Here is an 18,595-nt window from a genome sequence, read left to right as displayed (position 1 = left end):
TGGGAACGTCTGGAGTCAGGAGTCTCCTGTCAGAAGAAGTTTTAATTTCCATTTCCAACAGAACTTCCAGGATGTTCCAGGGGAGGCGAGGGTCATTGAGTCTGAGTGAGCCATGTTCCAAGCTTCGATTGTCAAGATGACCAATCGGAGCTGCAGCTGCAGGGTCGCCTGTGCCTGTCATGGTGGCAATCCCTAAACCCGCTGGTGGACACCAACGGTTAGGGTTGCCGTCAAGCTGAAGAAAGAGTCCTATTGGATCATTTTGGCCTGTGGGACTCCAGAGGTTGTCCTGATGTGGTCCTGTTGGCTACATCAGAACTCACTGGAGAAATTCACAGCCGAATGTAAAGCACCTGGGATGAGAATCAGCTCCTCTAAGTCCGAGACCATGGTCTTAAGTTGTAAAAGGGTAGAATGTCTTCTGGGGGTCAGGGATGAATTGCTTCTCCAAGTGGAGGAGTTTAAGTATCTCGGGGTCTTGTTCACAAGTGAGAGAAAGATGAAGCACAAGATCGACAGGCAGATTGGTCCTGCATCTGCAGTGATGCGGGTGTTGTACCGATCTGTCGAGGTGAAGAGAGAGCTGAGCTGGAAGACAAAGCTTTCGATTAGCCAGTCGATCTACGTTCCTACCCTCACGAGGTTTAGGTAGTGACCAAAAGAATGAGTTCACGGATACAAGCTGCCAAAATGAGTTTCTTCATAGGGTGGCTGGGCTCTCCCTTAGAGATTGGGTAAGACGCTCGGTCATCCGGGAGGGGCATGGAGTAAGTCCGCTGCTCCTCCACAGGGAGAGGAGCCAGTTGAAGTGGCACAGGATCTAGTTAGGATGCCTCCTGGACGCCTCCCTGATGAGGTTTTCCGGGCACGTCCACCCAAGAGAAAACCTAAAGGAAGACCTAGGACACGCTGAAGGGACTGTGACTCTCACCTGGCCAAGGAACTGCTTAGCATTCCCCCGGAGGAGCTGGCCCAAGTGGCTAGGGGGAGGTAAGTCTGGGCCTCCCTTCTACTGGCCCCCGTGACCCTACCCCAGGAAAGTGGCTGAAAATAGATAGATGTAGGGATGGGTACCTTTGACATTTGAATCGATTCGGTACTAATTCCCGGTACCTAGAAATCGATACCGGTACTTAACGGTACCAATTTTCGATACTTTTGGGTGTTTAATATTTTAATTCTCTTTTATAATTAAATATGTATTTTCCTCAATATAAAACCATATTTGATAAATATCATGATAAATAACATACAACTGTTTGTATTTTAACATCGTCCTTGTAGTTTTATAAGCTGATAATTAAACTGAAGCAAACATCTTTACTGTGAACTAAATTTACTGTGTATCTTCATTCCTTTTGCCGTCCATTTTCATTTGATTTTTCCTACTGGGAAGTTAGAATTTCGGAGGAGAAAGCGAACGCACCATTAGCTGATAACAATGGTGGCAATGGAAGCTAACTTATCAAGCTAACGTTATCTTTAACTGTTTATTTAGCTGCTGGAGCAGATTAAAACGATGATGCCTCACTTAGATCGTTGTCGCTGGTTTCATCTTCACCCAATCACCCGTCGCATTTAGTAAAGTGAAGCCAAACTTTGGAGCGCATTCATGTTCATCCAGTCGGAACTTCTGAGTTCCGAGGAAAAAGCGAACGCACCATTAGCGAAATGGAAGCTAACATATCAAGCTAACGTTATCTTAAACATTTTATTTACCTACCGGAGCAGATTCAGATGAGGATGTCTCACTTAGATCGTTGTCCCTGGTTTCATCATCACCCAGTTACCCATCACATTTAGTGAAGTGGACCCAAGCTTTAGCGTGCGTTCTTTCTACCATGCTGCTCTGTTTACAACTCGCTCGCAGTGACCGACGACATAACGCTCTTGCGCATGCGCAGCTGTCTAGGCAAGTTCTCGTTATGAAGGACGGGTACCGAAACGAGGCACCGTTTCAAATGACGTGAATCGGTGCTCAGTCGGTACTGTGGAATTCGGTCGGTACCTTAAAAAGTACCTAATTTGGTACCCATCACTAGATAGATGGATAGATTATTATAAAATTTATTATTATTAATATTATTATTATTTATATTCAGTCAGAATGTTCCTCCTCTGCCTTGTTAAAGTCCATAGTGATCTTGTGAGGTTTCCAATTGTGTATGAAATGGGTTTTTGTATTATATTTACCATTTCAGCACACCATACACCATAGGACTTGTTGTATGACCTGGGCCTAAGCTGTAAACATTTCCTGTGCACCCTGAAGGTCATTTCTTGAAGGCTCTCAACTTCACATACTGGATCAGAGGTGGCCATGATGGAGTGTTGGCGCTGAGATGCTGAACACGTCCTGGTTCGGGTGTATCAGGACTGGACAGTGACTCCAGGGTGCCCTATAGAAGACCTTTTCTATAAATGGCAAATCTCTGTTATGTGGTGTTCTTCAGATGACTCCTGATCAGGTGAAGTGAACTCACCTGTTTAATGTCAGACTCTCCTAACTATTTTTTTGTTTTGCTGGTACTGAGCTCTAGAAATCCTCCTCCTTTGCAGCTGGATAGCCTGGAAGGTGGAGATGTACCTGCACTTAGTTAAATGATAGCTTTTCCCCTCCAGTGGATGCTGGGTAATTTTTTGTTTTCCCTGAAGCCTCTAGAGTCCTTTCTAATGTTGGCCCTGAGGCTTGAGCCCTGATAAGCCTGTGCATTAGTGTGGGATTAGCCTCCTTTAGTATTTTTAGTGATCAAACATTGTCCTGAAAAAGCTGCCTATAACACTTATGAGTGTGTTGGTCATATTTTACCACTGCTTGTTCCCTTCACGTCAGACTCAACACAGATCAGCCTCTCGCTCCAGTCGCCTTGTTTCGTGTCATGCTCTTATTAGTGTGCCTGCTTGTTAGCATTAAAGCTCATTACTGTTAATTAGCATTAATCTATTAATAAACACAAAGGGAAAGATTGACGGTGGATGTTAAGGCTTTGGATGTGATGAGAGTATTTAACTTTTTTCTAGAAACTGTTATTGTCTAAGATGTCAAATATCGAAATCCTAAAATGTATTCATCAGTAGGCGCTGTAGGTGACTGTGTATATATCTGTTCAAATGAAAAATATTAATCTTTTTGTGCAAACTGATATTTTATCTAATTTTAAATTGAAGATGCATTTCTGTTTTGCCTGTAAAACCAAGTTTTAGTCGATAGTACATTTTAAACCTGACAAAATTAGTTATTTTCTCTTAACTTTGTTTGAATTGGAGTAGGGATGAACAATATATCGGCATCAATATCAGTATCGGCCGATGTTAATCATTTTTTAACATATCGGTATTGTTTCCACCTCGTCTGCATTTGTTTGCATGGTTCAGGGGGCGGGGGTGGGTGGGGGGGTGTAATTGTTTAGTCATGTGAACAGTGAATGAAATCATCTCAGAATCGTAAATAATAATAATAATACATTTTATTTCAACAGCGCCTTTCTGAACACTCAAGGACACTTTACAGAGATAAAATACACAACAATAAAAGATAAAACAGCATAAAACAAACAGACAGATTGGAGCAAAGAGAGTAATTATTGGAATGCCAGACGGAACAGGTGAGTTTTGAGTCTGGTTTTAAAGAGAGTGAGGGAATCAATGTTACGGAGGTCAGGAGGAAGTGAGTTCCAGAGCTGGGGAGCAGAGCGGCTGAAGGCCCTGCTCCCCATAGTGACCAGACGGAAAGGTGGGACTGAGAGGTGGATGGAGGAGGAGGACCTGAGGGAACGGGTGGAGGTTGAAGGATGAAGGAGGTCTGAGAGGTACCGTGGAGCTAGGTTATGGATGGCTTTGAATGTATATAGCAGAATTTTGAATTGGATTCTGGAAGTGACAGGGAGCCAGTGGAGCTGCTGAAGAACAGGTGTGATGTGGTGGAAGGAGGGAGTTCTGGAAATGATGCGGGCTGCCGAGTTCTGGAGAAGTTGGAGTTTATGGAGGGATTTGTGAGGAAGACCAAAGAGAAGAGCGTTGCAGTAGTCAATACGGGAAGTGATGAGGCTGTGGACAAGAATGGCGACCGAGTGAGTAGTGAGGGAGGGGCGTAGGCGGTTAATGTTACGTAGATGGAAGTAGGCAGACCGGGTAATATTGTTTATGTGGGACTGGAAGGATAGTGAGGAGTCGAGGATGACACCCAGACTCTTGACCTGAGGGGAGGGGGAAACTAAGGAGTTGTCGACGGGAAGTGTAAAGCTGTGGATTTTGGATAGAAAAGATTTAGTGCCGACAAGTAACATTTCTGTTTTATCACTGTTGAGTTTGAGAAAGTTTGATGTGAACCAGTCTTTGATTTCAGATAAACAATTGGTGAGGGAGGAAGGAGGAAGTGAAGAGGAGGGTTTGGAGGATACATAGAGCTGGGTGTCATCCGCGTAACAATGAAAATGGATGTCAAATTTACGGAAAATATTTCCCAGGGGAAGAAGGTAAGTGATGAAAAGGAGTGGACCGAGAACAGAGCCTTGGGGGACGCCAGTAGTGACAGGGAAGGGACGGGAAGTGAAGGATTTGAGTTGAATAAACTGAGTACGACCAGAGAGATATGAACGGAACCAATCAAGCGGGGTATGAGAAATGCCAAGGGAAGACAATCTATGGAGGAGGATGGTGTGAGAGATGGTATCAAAAGCTGAACTCAAGTCGAGGAGGATGAGAATGGAGAGCAGTCCAGTATCGGCAGCAGTGAGGAGGTCATTGGTGATTTTTATGAGTGCAGTTTCTGTACTGTGGCCAGGACGAAAGCCAGACTGGAAGGGTTCATAGAGGCTATTGAGCGTGAGATGAGCATGGAGTTGAGCAGAGATTATTTTTTCAAGGATTTTTGAAAGAAAGGGAAGATTTGAGATGGGACGAAGATTATTGAAATTATTGGGATCGGTGCCGGGTTTCTTTAATATTGGAGTAATAGATGCAGTTTTGAAAAGTGAGGGAACAATACCGGTAGAGAGGGAGGAGTGGATTATGGTGGTTATGAGAGGGAGAAGGGAGGTGAGACATGTTTTAACCAAAACTGTAGGGAGGGGGTCGAGAGAGCAGGTGGTGGGCTTGGATTTACAGATAATATCAGATATTTCGGATGAGGTGGGAAGAAGAAAGGAACAAAATGACTGGCCGGGTGAAAAAATCTCAGGGGGAGGGGAAGAACTTGGAATTAATTGCTGGTGTATGGAAGCAATTTTCTGAATAAAGAAGGTTAATAAAGAGTTACATGAGTCAGCAGAATACAGGTGGGGGGGTAGAGAGTCCGGGGGATGAAAAATATTGCGTATTATTGAGAACAGAGTCCTGGAGTTGCCTTCATTGGAGGAAACCAATCCAGAGTAGAAAGCAGATTTTGTATGTTTAATTGAGTCCAAGTATTGAAGCAGATGAGTTTTGTGCATTTCTTTGTGTATTGCAAGACCAGTTCGTTTATAGAGGCGTTCGAGTTGACGTCCTTTGGCTTTCATCTGTCGGAGTTCAGGGGTAAACCAGGGGGCAGAGTTAGTAAAGGAGACGGACAGAGTTTTGACTGGGGCAAGAGAATCCAAGATATTGTGGAGTGTGGAGTTATAATGAGAAACAAGATGGTCAGGAGAAGCAGAACTAGGGATGGATATAGTGTTAATAATAGATGACAGGGTGTCTGGGTTAATGTTTTTGATATTGCGGAATGAGATGTGACGGATAGGCTTAGTTCTTAAAGAGCAGAGGGGGATGTTGAATGACAGAAAAAAGTGATCAGATATATTTACATCATTAGCAGAACAGTTAGATGGGGTTAAACCAGAGCAGCAGATTAAATCAAGAGAGTGACCTTTAATGTGCGTGGGAAAATTAGAATATGTTTGAAAATCGAAGCTGTTGAGGCAGGAGGAGAAGTCTCTGGTGAGGGGGAGGTTCAAGTTGTCCATATGAATATTTATATCACCAAGCAGAATGACATTGGGGGAGAGGGTAGTGAGCTGGGTGAGTAATGAGGAGAAGTCATTTAAAAAGTCACTATTGGGCTTGGGTGGGCGGTAGATCAAGGCTATAACTGTAGGAGTGGGACCGGGTATTTGAAAAACAGAAGATTCCATGGAGCTGAAGGCAGGAGTGGAGACAGGCAGCACCTTCCACTTCTCGCGATAGAGCAGCGCGAGACCGCCCCCGCGACCGGAGCCACGTGGATAGGAAAGGTAAACAAAGCCGGGGGGAGCGGAAGCGTTAAGTTGGGAAAAGTCGTTAAGTTGCTGCCAGGTCTCCGTGAGCCCGATGAAGTCCAGTTTATGGTCGGTGATGAGGTCCTGAATGAGCTGACCCTTGTTTGTGAGAGAGCGGACATTCAGGAGGCCGAAGTTGACGGTATTGTTGTGGTTGAAGGTTGCTGTCTTCGCCAGGCTGGCTAGCGAGCGAAGGTCCGCAGTCCGGCCAGTGTTGAGGCGAGGATGACGAGTTGTGGACCAGTATGAGGTGATTGAGTGAGAGTTATCCAGCTGGAAGTTACGGCGAGACCCACGATGGATGTATCTCCGGCGGGGAGGAAGGACGATCTCCGGGTGGAGCTGTAATGCTACCGGCGGAGGCACAGAGAGATGCCCGCGTAGCAGGAGGAGATCAGCCGCCGTGTACTGGAACAGAGCTGCCCCAGGTTGGAGGAGAAGGGACAGGGCAGACCAGAGGAGGGTCAACCAGATAAATAACTTGCAGGTCCACATGATGAACAGCGGTGGTCAGCTAGCCGATAGCAGCGGGTCAACAGCCGGGAGGAGTGAGAGGTAGGTTTAGTCCGCTTGTACACCCAAACAATAAACTGACAACCAAACAGGATCCAATGGAGGCAGAAAAAATATAACACCCGCTTAGGACATCTACAATGTAGTGCTCCATAAAAAGTAAAACACGATAAAATCACGTTAAAATCACCGGTGAGCAGCGGCTGCAAAAACGCGCCAGCGTCCACTCCAGGTGTCTCCAATATATATACACACACACACACCAAATGTGTGTGTTGTGTGTACATAATAACGTAAATTCAGCTTTAATAATTTTTATTCTATACAAATGCTGATTTTAGAAGCATTAATGTCAGTATATAGGTATCAGCAAATATCGGTTATTGGACATAAGAGTGATCGCAATATCGGATATCAGTATCGGCCCAAACATTTCGTATCGTTGCATCACTAAAATGGAGCCATGTTTGTGAGCTCCACCCTTAAAGAAGACGATGGCTCGGTCCCTAGCTGGTGATCACTGAAGTAGATGAGTTAAAGAAATCTACGACCCCTCCTCTTTATGGTGATTACAGCCTGACCCCTCCTCCTCACGCTTATTACAGCGTGGAGTCACTCTGGATTGGTTTGTGTTGTACCTGGCTGACAGAACCTTCAGTGTCTGATTTGGGGATTTTATTCCTCTAATGCTTCTTTCTCTTGTGGGGTTCCCCAGGGTTCTGTGTAGGGCCCATAGTTCAGGGTATCCGCGGGTCCTTAAAAAGTCTTAAATTTGCTTTTCCAAATTTAAGGCCTTAAAAATCCTTAAAAATTACAAATAATCCTTAAATACAGTTTCCAAAGGTCTTAAATTACCAAAGACCCAATAAACAAGATTATTTTATTTCTATAAAATTTTCGTGAATTTCTAGTTAGTTCAGGATTTTTTGTGTATGATGTTGGCGTAAGCGGAACTGTACACATACGGTTGGTTGTGAAAGGGGGCTATTTTTAGAGGAGCATGCTAGTGGGAGCTTGCGCCATGGGGAAGTGCAACATTAATGGTAACTGGATGGCTAATCCCACGTTCACGACGTGGTTAGCACCGGTTCCAGGCAATAGCTGGAAATTATAACTTAAGTTTAATTTTAAAAAATAGCTTAAATTTGGTCAAAGTGGCCTTAAAAAAAGGTCTTAAAAAGTCTTAAATGTGGCTCCCTTAAACCTGCAGATACCCTGTAGTTGTTTTCTCTGTATCTGCTACCTCTTGGTTCGATTTTTAAGAAACAGGGTTGCCATTTTCACTGCTATGCAGATAAAAACCAGGTGTACGTGCCTTTTGAGAGGGGCCACAATCACACTTTGCGGTCTCTTTTACTTCTTTTTTTTTTATGAAAAAAAAAAAAGACAGAGGTTGTAGTTTTTGGTCCAAGTACTTTGACTAGGGTAAGTGGAGTTCACCTTGGTCAGCTCGCCCCATTCTCGAAACTGAGTGTGACTTCCCTGGGTGCTGTACTGGATGGGGATCTTGTCTTGGACAGGCAGATCAGTGCGGTGACTAAATCTAGTTTTAACAGTTAAGAAGGATCGCCAAGGTAAAGAACTTGCTGTCAAAAAAGGATTTTGAAACCGTAATTCGTGCTTGTATTGCACCAAGGCTGTCACGTAGAGAGGATGGTGGAGGATGGGACCCAAAATACAGATTACCCAGACGACATGAGGCAGGAGTTGATGTTAAGTAAAAAATCCTTTTAATGAAGGATGAACAAAAATAAATCCAAAGGCATGGAGCCCAAAATCCAGAAATCCAAAAGTAGGAGAACAATGCTCAATTAGAGCACAGACTGGGGACTAGACAGGAAGCTCACACAGAGCACCAAAGAACAACGCTGACAAACAACAATGGACCGACAAGAACAATGAGACAAGGAGGGCTTATATAGACAGGGAGGAGCAATTAGGGAAACAGGAAGCAGGTGTGTGGAGTGAGGCTGGAGGGAAGGCAGGTGACAACAATTATCTGGTTGGGGAAGAGAACCAGTGGAGGGCAGATAAACCTAACACTCATACACACATGCAATGAACTGGGGAACAAGAGGCTGGGGCTACAACTTAAGACAGACAACAGAGATGCAGACAAAGGACACATGAGGGCGCTAAGAGAACACAAAAGGAGAACCTGGAGTGGGAACTGGAGGAACTGGGGAACAAAGGGACACAGAACATGACAAAGGCTTGATTACTGTAATTCCTTGTACTTTGGTTTGTCATGATCCCACCTCTCGCGTCTTCAGTTGGTGCAGAATGCTGCACGGCTGCTCACTGGGACGAAAAAGATGGAGCATGTCACTCCTGTCCTGGCCTCACTGCACTGGCTGCCTGTTCGTTTTAGAGTCCAGTACAAGGTGCTTTTATGGGCTTTTAAATCTTTGCATGACCTTGCTGCTCGTTACCTCTCTGAGCTACAGGTTTTTTATTCCCCTGCACGGTCTCTGAGGTCGGCTGATGGGATGCTCCTGAAAGTCCCAAAAACGAGATGTAAGCTCAGAGGTGACGGGGCTTTCTCTGTAGCGGCCCCTAGGCCCCTGCCTTTGAGCGCTAGGTCGGCCTCTCCACTGTCTGGTTTAAAATCTCTTTTGAAAACTTATTTTTATGATCTGGCTTTTAACTCAGCATGAGAGTCTTTTTAGTTTTAGTTCTTAAGCTTCAGTTTTAATGCATTTTTGTGTTGTTTATTATTTTTAATGTTTATTGCTTTTTGCTTTAACGCTCAGTCTGGATTCTTTAAGGACAGCAGAGGTTTGTGACTATCCTACCATCTACCAGAACTTGTGTGAAAACTGATTCCACCATCTATGGTCCTCCTGGGCTGCCATACTACATGTTTTGTAGTTTTCCTGCTTCAAAAGGTTTAATCATTTCTCGGCACGTTTGGGATCTGCTGCAGTCTTGTTCATTAAAACCAGGTGAGTTGGAGCAAGGAAGCAGGTAAAGGTTGTAGGATGGTGGCCCTTGAGGACTGGTGTTAATGACTTCTGATCTATCAGAAGTTAATAGTCTAATGAGCCACTAGTAGCAGCTTTGAGATTTCTGTTGTTTGTCGATATAATTTTTTCTTCTTGTACGGCCGATAAATCAAACTTGGCCATTTTGTCACATCTGTGATTATTATTTGGGTATTAGATACATTTGAAAGTTGGGCAGTATCTTTATTTGTACCCTCCACGTTTCTCGACCGGAAAAGGGTGGTTTGCCAACTCCGGATCGTGAGAGAGGTCCTACCTCAAGTGGAGGAGTTTAAGTATCTCGGGGTCTTGTTCACGAGTGAGGGTAGGAGGGATCGGGAGATCGACAGGCGGATTGGTTCGGCGTCTGCAGTGATGCGGACGCTGAGCCGATCTGTCCTGGTGAAGAGGGAGCTGAGCCAGAAAGCCAGGCTCTCGATTTACCGGTCGATCTACGTCCCAATCCTCACCTATGGTCATGAGCTTTGGGTAATGACCAAAAGAACGAGATCGCGGATACAAGCGGCCGAAATGAGTTTCCTCCATAGGGTGGCCGGGCTCAGCCTTAGAGATAGGGTGAGGAGCTCGGACATTCGGGAGGGACTCGGAGTAGAACCGCTGCTCCTCCGGATCGAAAGGAGTCAGTTGAGGCGGTTTGGGCATCTGGTCAGGACGCCTCCTGGACGCCTCCCTGGGGAGGTGTTTCGGGCATGTCCTGCCGGCAGGAGGCCCCCGGGTCAACCCAGGACACGTTGGAGAGGTTACATCTCCAATCTGGTCCGGGAACGCCTTGGGGTCCTGTCGGAGGAGCTGGTGGAGGTGGCCGGGGAGAGGACGGTCTGGAGCTCCCTAGATGGGATGCTGCCCCCACGACCCGGACCCAGATAAGCGGAGGAAGACGACGACGACATTTATTTTCTTTGAACTTTTGTTTTTTTTGGGGGGAGGGTAAAACAAACCCTTTACATTTAAGGTTCCAATCTCACTGCAGCAGTGAATCTTGTTGGTTAGTTCTTGCTACCCTGTCAGAGCCTGACGGAACGTATAGTGTGTTGTTTGCAGTGTAAATAAGTGTTTTGTCAGTGACAGTAGATATACGAGCGCATGCAGTCACACCTGTTAAAATGAAAACCTGGCAGAGGTTTTTAGGCCTGTTTGTCTGTGTGCCAATTCGAAGCCGTCTTCTCCCGTCTCTGCTAATAGACTTTGTTATGATGCCAGAGGTTCAGCGCGTCTTAAATCGCTCAGCCGGTCCAATTCTGACAGGGTGTTCTGTGATGTTTAATTAGGAATAATAGTTTCTAATATTCCTGCAATTAGAGCCTGTCACTTGTTCAGTCGACAGACCCGTGTTCGGTGGATGTGAGGTAGACACAAAAAAAATCAAGGAAAAGTAGAACTGCTATAAAATGCTCAGGTAAAGCCAAGTAGCTTCTTCCCTCTGGTTTTCGTTTTAATAAAAAACAGGCACTGCTGGTGAATTTCTGACTAATGATTCATTTAAGCTCTTCTCAGAGGAAATAACTAATTAAAATTAGGCTTAAAGTCTAAATGTTCAAACTGGCATTATGTGTTTTTAAGAGGACATTTAAAATAAGCACTGCTAGTGGGCCACTGTTTATGTGTGGAGGTTTTCCTGGAGGCAGTCATTTAAAGAGTCAGTGATGAGGTGTGCAATGTTGTAGTAAAGTAAAAAAAAAATACATGGCAACATATTTTTAACTGGCCATATTGATTCTATTATAGTAGCAGAAATGCCACAAACACATTTTAAACATGGGAAGAGGTTAATAAACACATAGAATGTTATTATTTTTAACAGATAATGTGTAGATTTTACCATTAATCTCTGGAAATATCCATTGAAGTGCTGAAAATGAATTCCCGTATTTTCCGGACTAGAAGTCGCACTTTTTTTCATAGTCTGGCCGGTCCTGCGACTTATATACCAAATGATGTATACAGTGCTGCTGCGGGCCGGCTTCGGACCAGGAATGAGCTCCCTGCCCCGCTGGGAATAAAAAACACACAGCCATCACCTGCTGGAGCCTGTCGCGCGCCGTTGCGTACTGAATCCGGTCCAGGTTTCAGCTCCTCTTCCCCGCCATCACCTGCTGCAGCCTGTGGCGGGGTGCTGTGGGCCGGCTCCGACCCAGGAATGAGCTCCCCTGTCCCGCTGGAAGGGTTTGAAACATCGCCATCACCTGCTGCAGCCTGTGGCGGGGTGCTGAGGGCCGACTCCAGCCCAGGAATGAGCTCTCCTCGCCCACTGGGAGGGTTTGAAACACCGCCATCCTCTGCTGGAGACCGTGGCGCGCTGCTGCGTCCTGGTTGTTTATTCTGTTATTGTTACCGGTACTTGCCTTGCAATGTAAAACGCTTGGTCTTAGATTTTGTAAGAAAAATAATAAATTTCCCCCCAAAATGCGACTTATATATGTTTTTTTTTTCTTCTTCGTTATACATTTTATGGCTGGTGCGACTTATACTCCAGAAAATATGGTTAATGATGCCTAGTTGTTGAAAAACATTGACAGCTTTGTAACATATATCTATGAAAATCAGGTCTGAAGTACATAGGAGCGGGTCAAATGGGCTCCATACACGGGAAGCGACATCGCCTCTCCTCCATTCATTTTCAGTAGTCCTTTTTACAAGACACACCAAGCCGGCAAATCGGCGTAATGTTACTGCAGTGGTATGTCTATAAACGCGCCATGCCGGCATAGCGTTGCGCGAATTTAGCAGCATTCGTTCCACCTCGCTTGATGGTAATATCAAGTAATGGTCTGTCGTACGCTCCCTGGCACAACAGAGGCAGATGTCATGATGACGTGGGGAGTTATTGCTGAGCTCCGGCTGGCAAATTTATTGAAAATGAAAGTAAACACGGGCAATAAGGTTTGCTTTTTGAACAAAATCGGCAGAGATGGCAAACTGGAGCGCCGCAGCGCTCCACGAGCCTCTCTGTTAGAGCTGAAGCTCAGATCACCAGAGACTGCACAGGGACTGATGGGGACAGACACCTTTAGGAGCTGCTTGTTAAACAAGAACGTAACGATCACGGCTTCAATCGCAATAAAAAGCAAGTTATGTCCAAGATAAACGGAAGTCTGCGGCAGCGCAGAGACCGCCCCCATACCCCCTTTATGCCACCATCACCTAATCTTTTATAAAACTGCAGCGATTGCGCCACATTACCGCCACGGTCTGATCTTATAAACATTTTTCCTCCCCAGGGAGCCGCGGCAAATCCCGTTTTGCAAACGCTATGGTCCTGTAAAAACAGCTAATGAGACATGCACGACAAAGCGATAATCGCGGGTCTCCCTCCTACTAAGCGAACCGTGAAAAACGTGCGTGTAAAATGTTGCGCTCGTGCACGTGTCGTGCACAGGCGACCCAGCGACGCGATTCCAGAAAGTTGAAATATTTTCAACTTTTCAACGCTGTCGCTCGGACGAGGACCAATCAATGGAGGTTTCATTCACTGACCAATGAGCGGACAGGATGCTCCGTACACCTCCGAGCAAACATGGAGGAGAAGTTGATACTTGCTGTGACGGATTTCCCAGAACTGTACAATATTACTACCAACGAATATAGAGATATTCACAAATAGGCCGCAGCATGGGAAGTTGCTGGTGCCAGAATTAATACATCAGGTAAGTGCAAAACGTTTTTGTGAGTTTATCTGGTGCAATAGCAAACCTAATGAAAAACGTTTATGCATTTAACATACAATCTAATCATTTTAAACGTCTTTCTTTTTGGAGACAAAAAATCTCATCAAGAGATGATATTGTGGGTTTTAAGGTCAAGAAAATCCAAGAGATTACTACAGGTTTCGATCGAGTGAATGGAAACTGTTTGTAAGTAGTGGCTTAGTAAGAATTTTCAAAGTGGTGAATAGTACACTTGAGTTGCCATTTACCACACCGAATTGTTAGGCATAAAAGTCTGACTTTGCTTTAGCAATTGCTTTGATCGGTGTGAGTGCTATCGTTGTTTATGACTGAGCAGTTTGGTTGTATTATAAAGTTTTTCACGCTTGAGCAGGCATAATTCTGGAGTGTACCAAGGAGCCAATCTAGAAACGCTGACTGTACGGGTTTTAACAGGGGCCAGGTCATCCAAAGTAGCTCAGAGGTGTTGGTCATAGTGAGAGAGTAAGTTATTTGGGCCAGATGAGCAATCTATGTTAGGTATAGCCTAGGAGAGGATTGAGTAGTGAAGACTCTTGAAATCCCCTAAATGAGATGGAACGAGGAAAGATGTTTTAAACCCTCTGGAGGCAGGCGTTGCAGATCTGCAACCTTAAAACCTACCTACCCGGTTACTCCACATACGTGTTTCATGAGCATTTTTTTAACTGAGAAGTACCCCTGAAGGGGATAGTTGTTTGTTCTTTTATCAAAACTTATTTTGAGCCTGAGAGGGGTAAAAAGAGGCATAGTGACTTTAAAAGAAACAATTTTATGGTCAGAAAGGGGAAAGTATGATAACTTGATGTTGTAAGGAATAATGACAGAACAACAGACCAGGTCCAAGGTGTCTAGGTCCAGGTCCCTTAAAGTGCATGTCAAGTGTGCCTCAGAGTCTTACCCCACCCACGTATCAATTTTGAAAACTGCAACATTAGTAGGCGTTGCCTGGAGGACCGAGAGGGCGGAGCCGTGGCAGTGACGAAGAGACGGCTAACTAGACGAAGCTAGCTCCCTTCACTCTGAGCAGTCATTAGAAGTGGAGGACGTTTCTCCCCCTCCTTACCCAGACACTCGAGAAGAAAGGGACCAAGTCTATTTGGAGGAGACAAGCGGACATGAGCCTTATTGTTTTGAGTTTGTGAGTTGCCTGAAATTACTGGAACCGACCCAACAGACCCATCTCTGAACGTAAGTAGCCGTTAGCCATAGCATTGGATTAGCTGCAGGGTTTGTCTCCATGGCCCTAAAAAGCTAGTATTCAGCATGTTTTAGAGATTTATCTGCATCAACACACCTGGTTTTAATCAGCAACAAACAGCTGAGCTGCTTAACAGCTTATCTAACCTGTTAAAGCAGGAAAATCCACTGAAACGTGCTGGATAGCAGCTCTCCAGGAGATCTGGGCTCAAGCTAGTCTGCTGCATAAAGTTATGAAAATATACCATGAGAAAATTATTCTGTAATGTGTTCAGCCCATTAAAACTGCCCTGATTTCATTATTTATTTACTGATACTAGCTGCTCTTGGTTGCAGGTGATCCTCTGGTGTCTGCAGCTGGTCTCCTGCTGATGTCGTCGGGATCAGGAACTTCCAGAAGAATGTGCCTTTCAATGACTCTTTCCCCCTTATTTGTTATATTAATTAAATAAATCTCAATTTATATATTTCCTGTTTTTGTTCATGTCCATAAATACTTAAACATGCTTGAAATTAAAACGAGCTTTTAACAGTGAGGTGCTAGTTTAGTTCATCACAATAGAGCTAGTTAAACATGCGACAATGTGATAATTCAATTAATGTAATTTATAAATATCCATTAAAATATCAAAACTGGAATCAAAATGAGATATTTGGCAGCACAAAAAACTTGTCAAACACAATATTTATTATAATAATTGTAGGCAGACAGGAGACAGAGCTGATGGAGGTTCTCAGTCATCGAAGGATGGCTGAAGGCTTTCCAGGAACAGGAGATGTGGTGTTGTCTCTTCTCTCTCTATTCTGCCAGATGAGCTGATAGGTTACAGGTGTGTGAGGACATCCTCATGCTGTCATAACCAGATGACAGGAGTTATCAGGTGATCAGCCAGGCTAATGATGAGATGCAGAAAGAAAACAAATCCAGGACAGTGTACAATAATATGTGGTGTTGCTTACCTTATGTGCTCTTATAGAGTTATTAACGTGTGCCTGCCTCATGGTGTAGAGTCCATATTTTGCTGAGTGTCCTGCAGTAATGCAGGTTACTAGTTAATTTACTTTTGATAGCAAAAACAAAATATTTAATTTAAAAGTTATTTACCAGGTGAATCAGCTCACACGTCACCACCTGGTGGTGACCACCAAGTGTCACAGGGCCAGAATCAGTAGCCTCCTTCATGATGTAATCACATACTTATTTAATTGTTAATATCTTAAAAATTCAGAAATGTTTTAATTTTTTTTTACCTTGAACAGTTCACTGAGCTTGCACTGTCACTGAGGTGGAAGCTGGAATCAACAGCAGACACCTCACACCGTGGTCTTTTCAGGAGGTGTGGATGCTCTGGGACCTTCTGGAAGATGAATTTCTGTCATGGTCCCTGTGTCACAAGACACTGAGGCTGTGAGCTCTATAAAAACAAAGAAGCAGCACATTTATAAATGTTTAAAAGAGCATAAAATCACTTGTAACAATCTGTAAAACAAATTAAAACTAGAAGGTAATAAAATGTTTACATAGAAGATTATTAAAAATAATTCACCTTTGCTACGGGTAACACCACGTCAGCCTGGACAAGTGCATTCTTGCAGATTACTAAATCAGTCTGACAGCCAGTGTCTTGGGTAGATTTAGCCTGAAAAAAAATAGAAGCACATTGATGTTTATAAAGTCAGATAAAATACAAAAGAAACTGTCCCATATAGGCGCTTTATAACATTCCTAGTGTGTGATGTTATTATAAAGTAAAAGTCAGTCACATATGATGTGGAGACCCTGAAATGCGACCTCTTGAACAGAATTCCTCACGGAACCGGGTCACGCTGTGCTAGATTTCACGCTGTAACGCTGTCTGTCAACTAGTGCTGCGTCAGTTTAGAGTCACTGTTGCTGAATTACCGACTGACACAAAAACAACCCGAATTTTCTCTGAGCCTGACAGTCATGTGGACCGTTTTGTCGGCCAGGGCTTCGAGATATGTTCCGATTCGCCGCTGATTCTAACCTTACATCCCGTTCCACATTTTGTGAACTTGACAAATCAGTCCGAAGGCAGTGCAGGCTGATATTAGCTAAATGGAGTGAACCACGTCTCTCAAACTTTGCATTTAGGTAGGAAATTGTCTTTAGAAGATGTTAAAACTTTTATTTAGCTTACTCACCTCAGACTGTAGCCCGTCATGGTGGGGGAGCAGAGTCGGTGGGCTGCATCTAAATCGCGGAAGAGCCACGGTGGGCACAGCCTCCCTCTTGGAACGGAGACGTGCAGAATCGCGGGTAAAATGCTGGTTGCAAACTACAGCACCAGGCGGGAGCTGAATGTTTTCCAGACACGCAACCACTGGCGCCTAATTTCTAAGTCCAGCGGAAAGGAGTGCAACCCGACAGAGCTCCGCAACCATACTACACTACACCATCTCACCATGCTAACACGATATGGAGCACTAAACCCGAACTACTTTCCTAATTACACTAACAGCCAAACAGTAACTAAACTACAATATCCAACAGCCAAGCTAACACTAAATAAGTATGTATAACACTAAAAGCTATGCTAAAGACTAGGGTATGCTAATGCTATATGCTAATGCTGAACTACGGCTAGCCTCCTACACTCTCATGCAAATCCAACTCCCAACTCGCCACAAGGCGTGGCCGAGACGCTCGATGCTTTTATAACGTTGACACAGAGCTGCTACGTAGTACTCTACTGGATTACGTAGTATCTTACTCTTTAGCCATTGGCTAAAATTTATTCAAAATGAGTCAAATTCTATGTTTTAAGCTGAAGGTGGAGCTATACTGTGGTATTTAGGCAGAATTTTTAATTTTTTAAGAAAATGCACCAAAATGCTAAAATAATGAATACACACATTTAAAACACTATTAGACACTCATTTATACAGTTCATCAGCAAAAAAAAGTTAATTTAGACGTTACTTGCTCTTTAAGGTGAGATGAGGAATTTACATATCGTCTGAGGCTATGACTGTCCAGACAGACATGAGGTCCTTCGAAGAGGGTTCTGCAGCAATGTCAACATGAATGTTAGAATTGCCCAATAAAATATTCTCTGTTGGAGTTGAAACACTTCATTGTTTGTTTGATTAAACCAAATATTTTGTAAATAATCAGCAGAAAATGATTTTGTGGTTTGACCTAAAATGAGTTTGTGTTAAAAGGCAGCAGAGACATTTCACAGGAAAACACTCCGATTTCTGTTACTGGGTCACAGAAGACTTTCTGTCCTGTAAATAGGACCCAGCTCACACACACACACACACACACATGCACACATATGCTCACACACACACACACACACACACACACACACACACGCACGCACACACGCACACACACACACACACACACACACACACACACACACACACACACACACACACACACACTCCTGCTGATGGTGGAAACAATAAACAAATAGTCTCCTATGGATTTAAAAACAGAGTAAAAGAAAGGTTGTTTTTTGGGATGTTCATTCAGGAAAAGTAGGTCACTCACACACACACACACACACGCACACACACACACACACACACACACACACACATACACACACACACACACACACACACACACACACACATAGAACATTTTCAGGTTGTGTGTTTATTTTTATTACTAGTAATACTGATCATTAATTGTTAATTATTTTTATCTGGACTTTTACTAAAATCCTAATTGTGGGTTTTAGATGTGTATATCTTTAAAATCCTGGTACTTGAAAACATCCAGATGAGATGTTTAGGTTTTGTGAGAAGTCCTAATTTATTCCAATAAGTAAATTATTAGCTTTTAACAGTAAAGGCCTGCAGTTGTGAGATGTCCATTCATCTTTGTAAACCTGTTTGGAAGGTGTAATAAGTAACAATAAATGTAAATATGACATCCTGTGGTAAAATGTAAGTACTGTGGTCTTTTTTCTAAACAAAAATAACT

At 43.9% G+C, this 18,595-nt stretch overlaps 2 long non-coding RNA genes across 3 annotated transcripts; one reads left to right on the top strand and one right to left on the bottom strand.

Annotated features, from left to right (window-relative positions):
• Positions 1 to 14,512: 14,512 nt before the first annotated feature.
• Positions 14,513 to 15,097, top strand: LOC139070494 (uncharacterized). The gene is made up of 2 exons (XR_011520990.1): positions 14,513 to 14,625; positions 14,971 to 15,097. It is a non-coding gene; the product is annotated as an uncharacterized lncRNA (long non-coding RNA).
• Positions 15,098 to 15,304: 207 nt separating this feature from the next.
• LOC139070493 (uncharacterized) lies at positions 15,305 to 17,034 on the bottom strand. Of its 2 annotated transcripts, none has more exons than XR_011520988.1 (6): positions 16,801 to 17,034; positions 16,182 to 16,274; positions 15,886 to 16,049; positions 15,740 to 15,811; positions 15,595 to 15,665; positions 15,305 to 15,528 (listed from the first exon to the last, which is right to left on the bottom strand). It is a non-coding gene; the product is annotated as an uncharacterized lncRNA (long non-coding RNA). The 2 variants fall into 2 exon arrangements; XR_011520989.1 differs by having other exon boundaries at positions 15,305 to 15,485.
• Positions 17,035 to 18,595: the final 1,561 nt, after the last annotated feature.

This window comes from Nothobranchius furzeri, chromosome 6, assembly GCF_043380555.1.
Source record: "Nothobranchius furzeri strain GRZ-AD chromosome 6, NfurGRZ-RIMD1, whole genome shotgun sequence".
In the NCBI taxonomy this organism is placed as follows: domain Eukaryota; kingdom Metazoa; phylum Chordata; class Actinopteri; order Cyprinodontiformes; family Nothobranchiidae; genus Nothobranchius; species Nothobranchius furzeri.
This window is presented reverse-complemented; position numbering and strand designations above follow the sequence as displayed.